This window comes from Buteo buteo, chromosome 6, assembly GCF_964188355.1.
Source record: "Buteo buteo chromosome 6, bButBut1.hap1.1, whole genome shotgun sequence".
NCBI classification, from domain to species: domain Eukaryota; kingdom Metazoa; phylum Chordata; class Aves; order Accipitriformes; family Accipitridae; genus Buteo; species Buteo buteo.
Genome location: NC_134176.1, coordinates 46736560 through 46750678, shown reverse-complemented (window position 1 = coordinate 46750678; position 14119 = coordinate 46736560).

Sequence of the window (14119 nt, the reverse complement as noted above, 5' to 3'; positions counted from 1 at the left end):
ACGGTCGGATCCTTCTCCCACGAGGAAGGGCCCAGCCCTGAAAGCTCTTGCTGCTCTTCACCGTCCCTTGGCACCCTACCTACAGGCACAACAGCACTGGGGATCTATGCTTTCGCAGAGTCGGAACATCTCGTAGTGCTACGCCTCGGCAGAGCCTCTTTTTTTTGGAAAAGGCGAACGGTCGGATCCTTCTCCCACGAGGAAGGGCCCAGCCCTGAAAGCTCTTGCTGCTCTTCACCGCCCCTTGGCACCCTACCTACAGGCACAACAGCACTGGGGATCTGTGCTTTCCCTGAGACGGAATATCTCACGGGGCTCAGTCTCGGCAAGCCTCTTTCTGAAAAGGCGAACGGTGCGATCCTTCTCCCACGAGGAAGGGCCCAGCCCTGAAAGCTCTTGCTACTCTTCACCGCCCCTTGGCACCCTACCTACAGGCACAACAGCACTGGGGATCTGTGCTTTCCCAGAGACGGAACATCTCGTGGCGCTACGCCTCGGCAGAGCCTCTTTTTTTTGGAAAAGGCGAACGGTCGGATCCTTCTCCCACGAGGAAGGGCCCAGCCCTGAAAGCTCTTGCTGCTGTTCACCGTCCCTTGGCACCCTACCTACAGGCACAACAGCACTGGGGATCTGTGCTTTCCCAGAGACGGAACATCTCACGGGGCTCAGTCTCGGCAAGCCTCTTTCTGAAAAGGCGAACGGTCGGATCCTTCTCCCACGAGGAAGGGCCCAGCCCTGAAAGCTCTTGCTGCTCTTCACCGTCCCTTGGCACCCTACCTACAGGCACAACAGCACTGGGGATCTGTGCTTTCCCAGAGACGGAACATCTCACGGCGCTCAGTCTCGGCAAGCCTCTTTCTGAAAAGGCGAACGGTCGGATCCTTCTCCCACGAGGAAGGGCCCAGCCCTGAAAGCTCTTGCTGCTCTTCACCGCCCCTTGGCACCCTACCTACAGGCACAACAGCACTGGGGATCTGTGCTTTCCCAGAGACGGAATATCTCACGGGGCTCAGTCTCGGCAAGCCTCTTTCTGAAAAGGCGAACGGTGCGATCCTTCTCCCACGAGGAAGGGCCCAGCCCTGAAAGCTCTTGCTGCTCTTCACCGTCCCTTGTGGCCCTACCTACAGGCACAACAGCACTGGGGATCTGTGCTTTCCCAGAGACGGAACATCTCACGGGGCTCAGTCTCGGCAAGCCTCTTTCTGAAAAGGCGAACGGTCGGATCCTTCTCCCACGAGGAAGGGCCCAGCCCTGAAAGCTCTTGCTGCTCTTCACCGTCCCTTGTGGCCCTACCTACAGGCACAACAGCACTGGGGATCTGTGCTTTCCCAGAGACGGAACATCTCGTGGCGCTACGCCTCGGCAGAGCCTCTTTTTTTTGGAAAAGGCGAACGGTCGGATCCTTCTCCCACGAGGAAGGGCCCAGCCCTGAAAGCTCTTGCTGCTCTTCACTGTCCCTTGGCACCCTACCTACAGGCACAACAGCACTGGGGATCTGTGCTTTCCCAGAGACGGAACATCTCACGGGGCTCAGTCTCGGCAAGCCTCTTTCTGAAAAGGCGAACGGTCGGATCCTTCTCCCACGACGAAGGGCCCAGCCCTGAAAGCTCTTGCTGCTCTTCACCGCCCCTTGGCACCCTACCTACAGGCACAACAGCACTGGGGATCTGTGCTTTCCCAGAGACTGAACATCTCACGGCGCACAGTCTCGGCAGAGCCTCTTTTTTTTGGAAAAGGCGAACGGTCGGATCCTTCTCCCACGAGGAAGGGCCCAGCCCTGAAAGCTCTTGCTGCTCTTCACCGCCCCTTGGCACCCTACCTACAGGCACAACAGCACTGGGGATCTGTGCTTTCCCAGAGACGGAACATCTCACGGGGCTCAGTCTCGGCAAGCCTCTTTCTGAAAAGGCGAACGGTCGGATCCTTCTCCCACGAGGAAGGGCCCAGCCCTGAAAGCTCTTGCTGCTCTTCACCGTCCCTTGGCACCCTACCTACAGGCACAACAGCACTGGGGATCTGTGCTTTCCCAGAGACGGAACATCTCACGGGGCTCAGTCTCGGCAAGCCTCTTTCTGAAAAGGCGAACGGTCGGATCCTTCTCCCACGAGGAAGGGCCCAGCCCTGAAAGCTCTTGCTGCTCTTCACCGCCCCTTGGCACCCTACCTACAGGCACAACAGCACTGGGGATCTGTGCTTTCCCAGAGACGGAACATCTCACGGGGCTCAGTCTCGGCAAGCCTCTTTCTGAAAAGGCGAACGGTCGGATCCTTCTCCCACGAGGAAGGGCCCAGCCCTGAAAGCTCTTGCTGCTCTTCACCGTCCCTTGGCACCCTACCTACAGGCACAACAGCACTGGGGATCTGTGCTTTCCCAGAGACGGAACATCTCGTGGCGCTACGCCTCGGCAGAGCCTCTTTTTTTTGGAAAAGGCGAACGGTCGGATCCTTCTCCCACGAGGAAGGGCCCAGCCCTGAAAGCTCTTGCTGCTGTTCACCGTCCCTTGGCACCCTACCTACAGGCACAACAGCACTGGGGATCTGTGCTTTCCCAGAGACGGAACATCTCACGGGGCTCAGTCTCGGCAAGCCTCTTTCTGAAAAGGCGAACGGTCGGATCCTTCTCCCACGAGGAAGGGCCCAGCCCTGAAAGCTCTTGCTGCTCTTCACCGTCCCTTGGCACCCTACCTACAGGCACAACAGCACTGGGGATCTGTGCTTTCCCAGAGACGGAACATCTCACGGGGCTCAGTCTCGGCAAGCCTCTTTCTGAAAAGGCGAACGGTCGGATCCTTCTCCCACGAGGAAGGGCCCAGCCCTGAAAGCTCTTGCTGCTCTTCACCGCCCCTTGGCACCCTACCTACAGGCACAACAGCACTGGGGATCTGTGCTTTCCCAGAGACGGAATATCTCACGGGGCTCAGTCTCGGCAAGCCTCTTTCTGAAAAGGCGAACGGTGCGATCCTTCTCCCACGAGGAAGGGCCCAGCCCTGAAAGCTCTTGCTGCTCTTCACCGTCCCTTGGCACCCTACCTACAGGCACAACAGCACTGGGGATCTGTGCTTTCCCAGAGACGGAACATCTCACGGGGCTCAGTCTCGGCAAGCCTCTTTCTGAAAAGGCGAACGGTCGGATCCTTCTCCCACGAGGAAGGGCCCAGCCCTGAAAGCTCTTGCTGCTCTTCACCGTCCCTTGTGGCCCTACCTACAGGCACAACAGCACTGGGGATCTGTGCTTTCCCAGAGACGGAACATCTCGTGGCGCTACGCCTCGGCAGAGCCTCTTTTTTTTGGAAAAGGCGAACGGTCGGATCCTTCTCCCACGAGGAAGGGCCCAGCCCTGAAAGCTCTTGCTGCTCTTCACTGTCCCTTGGCACCCTACCTACAGGCACAACAGCACTGGGGATCTGTGCTTTCCCAGAGACGGAACATCTCACGGGGCTCAGTCTCGGCAAGCCTCTTTCTGAAAAGGCGAACGGTCGGATCCTTCTCCCACGATGAAGGGCCCAGCCCTGAAAGCTCTTGCTGCTCTTCACCGCCCCTTGGCACCCTACCTACAGGCACAACAGCACTGGGGATCTGTGCTTTCCCAGAGACTGAACATCTCACGGCGCACAGTCTCGGCAGAGCCTCTTTTTTTTGGAAAAGGCGAACGGTCGGATCCTTCTCCCACGAGGAAGGGCCCAGCCCTGAAAGCTCTTGCTGCTCTTCACCGCCCCTTGGCACCCTACCTACAGGCACAACAGCACTGGGGATCTGTGCTTTCCCAGAGACGGAACATCTCGTGGCGCTACGCCTCGGCAGAGCCTCTTTTTTTTGGAAAAGGCGAACGGTCGGATCCTTCTCCCACGAGGAAGGGCCCAGCCCTGAAAGCTCTTGCTGCTCTTCACTGTCCCTTGGCACCCTACCTACAGGCACAACAGCACTGGGGATCTGTGCTTTCCCAGAGACGGAACATCTCACGGGGCTCAGTCTCGGCAAGCCTCTTTCTGAAAAGGCGAACGGTCGGATCCTTCTCCCACGAGGAAGGGCCCAGCCCTGAAAGCTCTTGCTGCTCTTCACCGCCCCTTGGCACCCTACCTACAGGCACAACAGCACTGGGGATCTGTGCTTTCCCAGAGACGGAACATCTCACGGCGCTCAGTCTCGGCAAGCCTCTTTCTGAAAAGGCGAACGGTCGGATCCTTCTCCCACGAGGAAGGGCCCAGCCCTGAAAGCTCTTGCTGCTCTTCACCGCCCCTTGGCACCCTACCTACAGGCACAACAGCACTGGGGATCTGTGCTTTCCCAGAGACGGAATATCTCACGGGGCTCAGTCTCGGCAAGCCTCTTTCTGAAAAGGCGAACGGTCGGATCCTTCTCCCACGAGGAAGGGCCCAGCCCTGAAAGCTCTTGCTGCTCTTCACCGTCCCTTGGCACCCTACCTACAGGCACAACAGCACTGGGGATCTGTGCTTTCCCAGAGACGGAACATCTCACGGGGCTCAGTCTCGGCAAGCCTCTTTCTGAAAAGGCGAACGGTCGGATCCTTCTCCCACGAGGAAGGGCCCAGCCCTGAAAGCTCTTGCTGCTCTTCACCGTCCCTTGTGGCCCTACCTACAGGCACAACAGCACTGGGGATCTGTGCTTTCCCAGAGACGGAACATCTCGTGGCGCTACGCCTCGGCAGAGCCTCTTTTTTTTGGAAAAGGCGAACGGTCGGATCCTTCTCCCACGAGGAAGGGCCCAGCCCTGAAAGCTCTTGCTGCTCTTCACTGTCCCTTGGCACCCTACCTACAGGCACAACAGCACTGGGGATCTGTGCTTTCCCAGAGACGGAACATCTCACGGGGCTCAGTCTCGGCAAGCCTCTTTCTGAAAAGGCGAACGGTCGGATCCTTCTCCCACGACGAAGGGCCCAGCCCTGAAAGCTCTTGCTGCTCTTCACCGCCCCTTGGCACCCTACCTACAGGCACAACAGCACTGGGGATCTGTGCTTTCCCAGAGACGGAACATCTCACGGGGCTCAGTCTCGGCAAGCCTCTTTCTGAAAAGGCGAACGGTCGGATCCTTCTCCCACGAGGAAGGGCCCAGCCCTGAAAGCTCTTGCTGCTCTTCACCGTCCCTTGGCACCCTACCTACAGGCACAACAGCACTGGGGATCTGTGCTTTCCCAGAGACGGAACATCTCACGGGGCTCAGTCTCGGCAAGCCTGTTTCTGAAAAGGCGAACGGTCGGATCCTTCTCCCACGAGGAAGGGCCCAGCCCTGAAAGCTCTTGCTGCTCTTCACCGCCCCTTGGCACCCTACCTACAGGCACAACAGCACTGGGGATCTGTGCTTTCCCAGAGACGGAACATCTCACGGGGCTCAGTCTCGGCAAGCCTCTTTCTGAAAAGGCGAACGGTCGGATATTTGTCCCACGAGGAAGGGCCCAGCCCTGAAAGCTCTTGCTTCTCTTCACCGTCCCTTGTGGCCCTACCTACAGGCACAACAGCACTGGGGATCTGTGCTTTCCCAGAGACGGAACATCTCACGGGGCTCAGTCTCGGCAAGCCTCTTTCTGAAAAGGCGAACGGTCGGATCCTTCTCCCACGAGGAAGGGCCCAGCCCTGAAAGCTCTTGCTGCTCTTCACCGTCCCTTGGCACCCTACCTACAGGCACAACAGCACTGGGGATCTATGCTTTCGCAGAGTCGGAACATCTCGTAGTGCTACGCCTCGGCAGAGCCTCTTTTTTTTGGAAAAGGCGAACGGTCGGATCCTTCTCCCACGAGGAAGGGCCCAGCCCTGAAAGCTCTTGCTGCTCTTCACCGCCCCTTGGCACCCTACCTACAGGCACAACAGCACTGGGGATCTGTGCTTTCCCTGAGACGGAATATCTCACGGGGCTCAGTCTCGGCAAGCCTCTTTCTGAAAAGGCGAACGGTGCGATCCTTCTCCCACGAGGAAGGGCCCAGCCCTGAAAGCTCTTGCTACTCTTCACCGCCCCTTGGCACCCTACCTACAGGCACAACAGCACTGGGGATCTGTGCTTTCCCAGAGACGGAACATCTCGTGGCGCTACGCCTCGGCAGAGCCTCTTTTTTTTGGAAAAGGCGAACGGTCGGATCCTTCTCCCACGAGGAAGGGCCCAGCCCTGAAAGCTCTTGCTGCTGTTCACCGTCCCTTGGCACCCTACCTACAGGCACAACAGCACTGGGGATCTGTGCTTTCCCAGAGACGGAACATCTCACGGGGCTCAGTCTCGGCAAGCCTCTTTCTGAAAAGGCGAACGGTCGGATCCTTCTCCCACGAGGAAGGGCCCAGCCCTGAAAGCTCTTGCTGCTCTTCACCGTCCCTTGGCACCCTACCTACAGGCACAACAGCACTGGGGATCTGTGCTTTCCCAGAGACGGAACATCTCACGGCGCTCAGTCTCGGCAAGCCTCTTTCTGAAAAGGCGAACGGTCGGATCCTTCTCCCACGAGGAAGGGCCCAGCCCTGAAAGCTCTTGCTGCTCTTCACCGCCCCTTGGCACCCTACCTACAGGCACAACAGCACTGGGGATCTGTGCTTTCCCAGAGACGGAATATCTCACGGGGCTCAGTCTCGGCAAGCCTCTTTCTGAAAAGGCGAACGGTGCGATCCTTCTCCCACGAGGAAGGGCCCAGCCCTGAAAGCTCTTGCTGCTCTTCACCGTCCCTTGGCACCCTACCTACAGGCACAACAGCACTGGGGATCTGTGCTTTCCCAGAGACGGAACATCTCACGGGGCTCAGTCTCGGCAAGCCTCTTTCTGAAAAGGCGAACGGTCGGATCCTTCTCCCACGAGGAAGGGCCCAGCCCTGAAAGCTCTTGCTGCTCTTCACCGTCCCTTGTGGCCCTACCTACAGGCACAACAGCACTGGGGATCTGTGCTTTCCCAGAGACGGAACATCTCGTGGCGCTACGCCTCGGCAGAGCCTCTTTTTTTTGGAAAAGGCGAACGGTCGGATCCTTCTCCCACGAGGAAGGGCCCAGCCCTGAAAGCTCTTGCTGCTCTTCACTGTCCCTTGGCACCCTACCTACAGGCACAACAGCACTGGGGATCTGTGCTTTCCCAGAGACGGAACATCTCACGGGGCTCAGTCTCGGCAAGCCTCTTTCTGAAAAGGCGAACGGTCGGATCCTTCTCCCACGACGAAGGGCCCAGCCCTGAAAGCTCTTGCTGCTCTTCACCGCCCCTTGGCACCCTACCTACAGGCACAACAGCACTGGGGATCTGTGCTTTCCCAGAGACTGAACATCTCACGGCGCACAGTCTCGGCAGAGCCTCTTTTTTTTGGAAAAGGCGAACGGTCGGATCCTTCTCCCACGAGGAAGGGCCCAGCCCTGAAAGCTCTTGCTGCTCTTCACCGCCCCTTGGCACCCTACCTACAGGCACAACAGCACTGGGGATCTGTGCTTTCCCAGAGACGGAACATCTCACGGGGCTCAGTCTCGGCAAGCCTCTTTCTGAAAAGGCGAACGGTCGGATCCTTCTCCCACGAGGAAGGGCCCAGCCCTGAAAGCTCTTGCTGCTCTTCACCGTCCCTTGGCACCCTACCTACAGGCACAACAGCACTGGGGATCTGTGCTTTCCCAGAGACGGAACATCTCACGGGGCTCAGTCTCGGCAAGCCTCTTTCTGAAAAGGCGAACGGTCGGATCCTTCTCCCACGAGGAAGGGCCCAGCCCTGAAAGCTCTTGCTGCTCTTCACCGCCCCTTGGCACCCTACCTACAGGCACAACAGCACTGGGGATCTGTGCTTTCCCAGAGACGGAACATCTCACGGGGCTCAGTCTCGGCAAGCCTCTTTCTGAAAAGGCGAACGGTCGGATCCTTCTCCCACGAGGAAGGGCCCAGCCCTGAAAGCTCTTGCTGCTCTTCACCGTCCCTTGGCACCCTACCTACAGGCACAACAGCACTGGGGATCTATGCTTTCGCAGAGACGGAACGTCTCGTAGTGCTACGCCTCGGCAGAGCCTCTTTTTTTTGGAAAAGGCGAACGGTCGGATCCTTCTCCCACGAGGAAGGGCCCAGCCCTGAAAGCTCTTGCTGCTCTTCACCGCCCCTTGGCACCCTACCTACAGGCACAACAGCACTGGGGATCTGTGCTTTCCCAGAGACGGAACATCTCACGGGGCTCAGTCTCGGCAAGCCTCTTTCTGAAAAGGCGAACGGTGCGATCCTTCTCCCACGAGGAAGGGCCCAGCCCTGAAAGCTCTTGCTACTCTTCACCGCCCCTTGGCACCCTACCTACAGGCACAACAGCACTGGGGATCTGTGCTTTCCCAGAGACGGAACATCTCACGGGGCTCAGTCTCGGCAAGCCTCTTTCTGAAAAGGCGAACGGTCGGATCCTTCTCCCACGAGGAAGGGCCCAGCCCTGAAAGCTCTTGCTGCTCTTCACCGCCCCTTGGCACCCTACCTACAGGCACAACAGCACTGGGGATCTGTGCTTTCCCAGAGACGGAACATCTCGTGGCGCTACGCCTCGGCAGAGCCTCTTTTTTCTGGAAAAGACGAACGGTCGGATCCTTCTCCCACGAGGAAGGGCCCAGCCCTGAAAGCTCTTGCTGCTCTTCACCGCCCCTTGGCACCCTACCTACAGGCACAACAGCACTGGGGATCTGTGCTTTCCCAGAGACGGAACATCTCACGGGGCTCAGTCTCGGCAAGCCTCTTTCTGAAAAGGCGAACGGTCGGATCCTTCTCCCACGAGGAAGGGCCCAGCCCTGAAAGCTCTTGCTGCTCTTCACCGTCCCTTGGCACCCTACCTACAGGCACAACAGCACTGGGGATCTGTGCTTTCCCAGAGACGGAACATCTCACGGGGCTCAGTCTCGGCAAGCCTCTTTCTGAAAAGGCGAACGGTCGGATATTTGTCCCACGAGGAAGGGCCCAGCCCTGAAAGCTCTTGCTGCTCTTCACTGTCCCTTGGCACCCTACCTACAGGCACAACAGCACTGGGGATCTGTGCTTTGCCAGAGACGGAACATCTCACGGGGCTCAGTCTCGGCAAGCCTCTTTCTGAAAAGGCGAACGGTGCGATCCTTCTCCCACGAGGAAGGGCCCAGCCCTGAAAGCTCTTGCTACTCTTCACCGCCCCTTGGCACCCTACCTACAGGCACAACAGCACTGGGGATCTGTGCTTTCCCAGAGACGGAATATCTCACGGGGCTCAGTCTCGGCAAGCCTCTTTCTGAAAAGGCGAACGGTCGGATCCTGCTCCCACGAGGAAGGGCCCAGCCCTGAAAGCTCTTGCTGCTCTTCACCGTCCCTTGTGGCCCTACCTACAGGCACAACAGCACTGGGGATCTGTGCTTTCCCAGAGACGGAACATCTCACGGGGCTCAGTCTCGGCAAGCCTCTTTCTGAAAAGGCGAACGGTCGGATCCTTCTCCCACGAGGAAGGGCCCAGCCCTGAAAGCTCTTGCTGCTCTTCACCGTCCCTTGGCACCCTACCTACAGGCACAACAGCACTGGGGATCTATGCTTTCGCAGAGACGGAACGTCTCGTAGTGCTACGCCTCGGCAGAGCCTCTTTTTTTTGGAAAAGGCGAACGGTCGGATCCTTCTCCCACGAGGAAGGGCCCAGCCCTGAAAGCTCTTGCTGCTCTTCACCATCCCTTGGCACCCTACCTACAGGCACAACAGCACTGGGGATCTGTGCTTTCCCAGAGACTGAACATCTCACGGGGCTCAGTCTCGGCAAGCCTCTTTCTGAAAAGGCGAACGGTCGGATCCTTCTCCCACGAGGAAGGGCCCAGCCCTGAAAGCTCTTGCTGCTCTTCACCGTCCCTTGGCACCCTACCTACAGGCACAACAGCAGTGGGGATCTGTGCTTTCCCAGAGACGGAACATCTCACGGGGCTCAGTCTCGGCAAGCCTCTTTCTGAAAAGGCGAACGGTGCGATCCTTCTCCCACGAGGAAGGGCCCAGCCCTGAAAGCTCTTGCTGCTCTTCACCGTCCCTTGTGGCCCTACCTACAGGCACAACAGCACTGGGGATCTGTGCTTTCCCAGAGACGGAACATCTCACGGCGCTCAGTCTCGGCAAGCCTCTTTCTGAAAAGGCGAACGGTCGGATCCTTCTCCCACGAGGAAGGGCCCAGCCCTGAAAGCTCTTGCTGCTCTTCACCGTCCCTTGGCACCCTACCTACAGGCACAACAGCACTGGGGATCTGTGCTTTCCCAGAGACGGAACATCTCACGGGGCTCAGTCTCGGCAAGCCTCTTTCTGAAAAGGCGAACGGTCGGATCCTTCTCCCACGAGGAAGGGCCCAGCCCTGAAAGCTCTTGCTGCTCTTCACCGTCCCTTGGCACCCTACCTACAGGCACAACAGCACTGGGGATCTGTGCTTTCCCAGAGACGGAACATCTCACGGCGCTCAGTCTCGGCAAGCCTCTTTCTGAAAAGGCGAACGGTCGGATCCTTCTCCCCCGAGGAAGGGCCCAGCCCTGAAAGCTCTTGCTGCTCTTCACCGCCCCTTGGCACCCTACCTACAGGCACAACAGCACTGGGGATCTGTGCTTTCCCAGAGACGGAATATCTCACGGGGCTCAGTCTCGGCAAGCCTCTTTCTGAAAAGGCGAACGGTCGGATCCTTCTCCCACGAGGAAGGGCCCAGCCCTGAAAGCTCTTGCTGCTCTTCACCGTCCCTTGGCACCCTACCTACAGGCACAACAGCACTGGGGATCTGTGCTTTCCCAGAGACGGAACATCTCACGGGGCTCAGTCTCGGCAAGCCTCTTTCTGAAAAGGCGAACGGTCGGATCCTGCTCCCACGAGGAAGGGCCCAGCCCTGAAAGCTCTTGCTGCTCTTCACCGTCCCTTGTGGCCCTACCTACAGGCACAACAGCACTGGGGATCTGTGCTTTCCCAGAGACGGAACATCTCGTGGCGCTACGCCTCGGCAGAGCCTCTTTTTTTTGGAAAAGGCGAACGGTCGGATCCTTCTCCCACGAGGAAGGGCCCAGCCCTGAAAGCTCTTGCTGCTCTTCACCGTCCCTTGGCACCCTACCTACAGGCACAACAGCACTGGGGATCTGTGCTTTCCCAGAGACGGAACATCTCACGGGGCTCAGTCTCGGCAAGCCTCTTTCTGAAAAGGCGAACGGTCGGATCCTTCTCCCACGAGGAAGGGCCCAGCCCTGAAAGCTCTTGCTGCTCTTCACCGCCCCTTGGCACCCTACCTACAGGCACAACAGCACTGGGGATCTGTGCTTTCCCAGAGACGGAACATCTCACGGCGCTCAGTCTCGGCAAGCCTCTTTCTGAAAAGGCGAACGGTCGGATCCTTCTCCCACGAGGAAGGGCCCAGCCCTGAAAGCTCTTGCTGCTCTTCACCGTCCCTTGGCACCCTACCTACAGGCACAACAGCACTGGGGATCTGTGCTTTCCCAGAGACGGAACATCTCACGGGGCTCAGTCTCGGCAAGCCTCTTTCTGAAAAGGCGAACGGTCGGATCCTTCTCCCACGAGGAAGGGCCCAGCCCTGAAAGCTCTTGCTGCTCTTCACTGTCCCTTGGCACCCTACCTACAGGCACAACAGCACTGGGGATCTGTGCTTTCCCAGAGACGGAACATCTCACGGGGCTCAGTCTCGGCAAGCCTCTTTCTGAAAAGGTGAACGGTCGGATCCTTCTCCCACGACGAAGGGCCCAGCCCTGAAAGCTCTTGCTGCTCTTCACCGCCCCTTGGCACCCTACCTACAGGCACAACAGCACTGGGGATCTGTGCTTTCCCAGAGACTGAACATCTCACGGCGCACAGTCTCGGCAGAGCCTCTTTTTTTTGGAAAATGCGAACGGTCGGATCCTTCTCCCACGACGAAGGGCCCAGCCCTGAAAGCTCTTGCTGCTCTTCACCGTCCCTTGGCACCCTACCTACAGGCACAACAGCACTGGGGATCTGTGCTTTCCCAGAGACGGAACATCTCACGGGGCTCAGTCTCGGCAAGCCTCTTTCTGAAAAGGCGAACGGTCGGATCCTTCTCCCACGAGGAAGGGCCCAGCCCTGAAAGCTCTTGCTGCTCTTCACCGTCCCTTGGCACCCTACCTACAGGCACAACAGCACTGGGGATCTGTGCTTTCCCAGAGACGGAACATCTCACGGGGCTCAGTCTCGGCAAGCCTCTTTCTGAAAAGGCGAACGGTCGGATCCTTCTCCCACGAGGAAGGGCCCAGCCCTGAAAGCTCTTGCTACTCTTCACCACCCCTTGGCACCCTACCTACAGGCACAACAGCACTGGGGATCTGTGCTTTCCCAGAGACGGAATATCTCACGGGGCTCAGTCTCGGCAAGCCTCTTTCTGAAAAGGCGAACGGTCGGATCCTTCTCCCACGAGGAAGGGCCCAGCCCTGAAAGCTCTTGCTGCTCTTCACCGTCCCTTGTGGCCCTACCTACAGGCACAACAGCAGTGGGGATCTGTGCTTTCCCAGAGACGGAACATCTCACGGGGCTCAGTCTCGGCAAGCCTCTTTCTGAAAAGACGAACGGTCGGATCCTTCTCCCACGAGGAAGGGCCCAGCCCTGAAAGCTCTTGCTGCTCTTCACCGTCCCTTGGCACCCTACCTACAGGCACAACAGCACTGGGGATCTATGCTTTCGCAGAGACGGAACGTCTCGTAGTGCTACGCCTCGGCAGAGCCTCTTTTTTTTGGAAAAGGCGAACGGTCGGATCCTTCTCCCACGAGGAAGGGCCCAGCCCTGAAAGCTCTTGCTGCTGTTCACCGTCCCTTGGCACCCTACCTACAGGCACAACAGCACTGGGGATCTGTGCTTTCCCAGAGACGGAATATCTCACGGGGCTCAGTCTCGGCAAGCCTCTTTCTGAAAAGGCGAACGGTCGGATACTTGTCCCACGAGGAAGGGCCCAGCCCTGAAAGCTCTTGCTGCTCTTCACCGTCCCTTGTGGCCCTACCTACAGGCACAACAGCACTGGGGATCTGTGCTTTCCCAGAGACGGAACATCTCACGGCGCTCAGTCTCGGCAAGCCTCTTTCTGAAAAGGCGAACGGTCGGATCCTTCTCCCACGAGGAAGGGCCCAGCCCTGAAAGCTCTTGCTGCTCTTCACCGTCCCTTGGCACCCTACCTACAGGCACAACAGCACTGGGGATCTGTGCTTTCCCAGAGACGGAATATCTCACGGCGCTCAGTCTTGGCAAGCCTCTTTCTGAAAAGGCGAACGGTCGGATCCTTCTCCCACGAGGAAGGGCCCAGCCCTGAAAGCTCTTGCTGCTCTTCACCGCCCCTTGGCACCCTACCTACAGGCACAACAGCACTGGGGATCTGTGCTTTCCCAGAGACGGAACATCTCACGGGGCTCAGTCTCGGCAAGCCTCTTTCTGAAAAGACGAACGGTGCGATCCTTCTCCCACGACGAAGGGCCCAGCCCTGAAAGCTCTTGCTGCTCTTCACCGTCCCTTGGCACCCTACCTACAGGCACAACAGCACTGGGGATCTGTGCTTTCCCAGAGACGGAACATCTCACGGGGCTCAGTCTCGGCAAGCCTCTTTCTGAAAAGGCGAACGGTCGGATCCTTCTCCCCCGAGGAAGGGCCCAGCCCTGAAAGCTCTTGCTGCTCTTCACCGTCCCTTGGCACCCTACCTACAGGCACAACAGCACTGGGGATCTGTGCTTTCCCAGAGACGGAACATCTCACGGGGCTCAGTCTCGGCAAGCCTCTTTCTGAAAAGGCGAACGGTCGGATCCTTCTCCCACGAGGAAGGGCCCAGCCCTGAAAGCTCTTGCTGCTCTTCACCGTCCCTTGGCACCCTACCTACAGGCACAACAGCACTGGGGATCTGTGCTTTCCCAGAGACGGAACATCTCACGGGGCTCAGTCTCGGCAAGCCTCTTTCTGAAAAGACGAACGGTGCGATCCTTCTCCCACGACGAAGGGCCCAGCCCTGAAAGCTCTTGCTGCTGTTCACCGTCCCTTGGCACCCTACCTACAGGCACAACAGCACTGGGGATCTGTGCTTTCCCAGAGACGGAACATCTCACGGGGCTCAGTCTCGGCAAGCCTCTTTCTGAAAAGGCGAACGGTCGGATACTTGTCCCACGAGGAAGGGCCCAGCCCTGAAAGCTCTTGCTGCTCTTCACCGCCCCTTGGCACCCTACCTACAGGCACAAC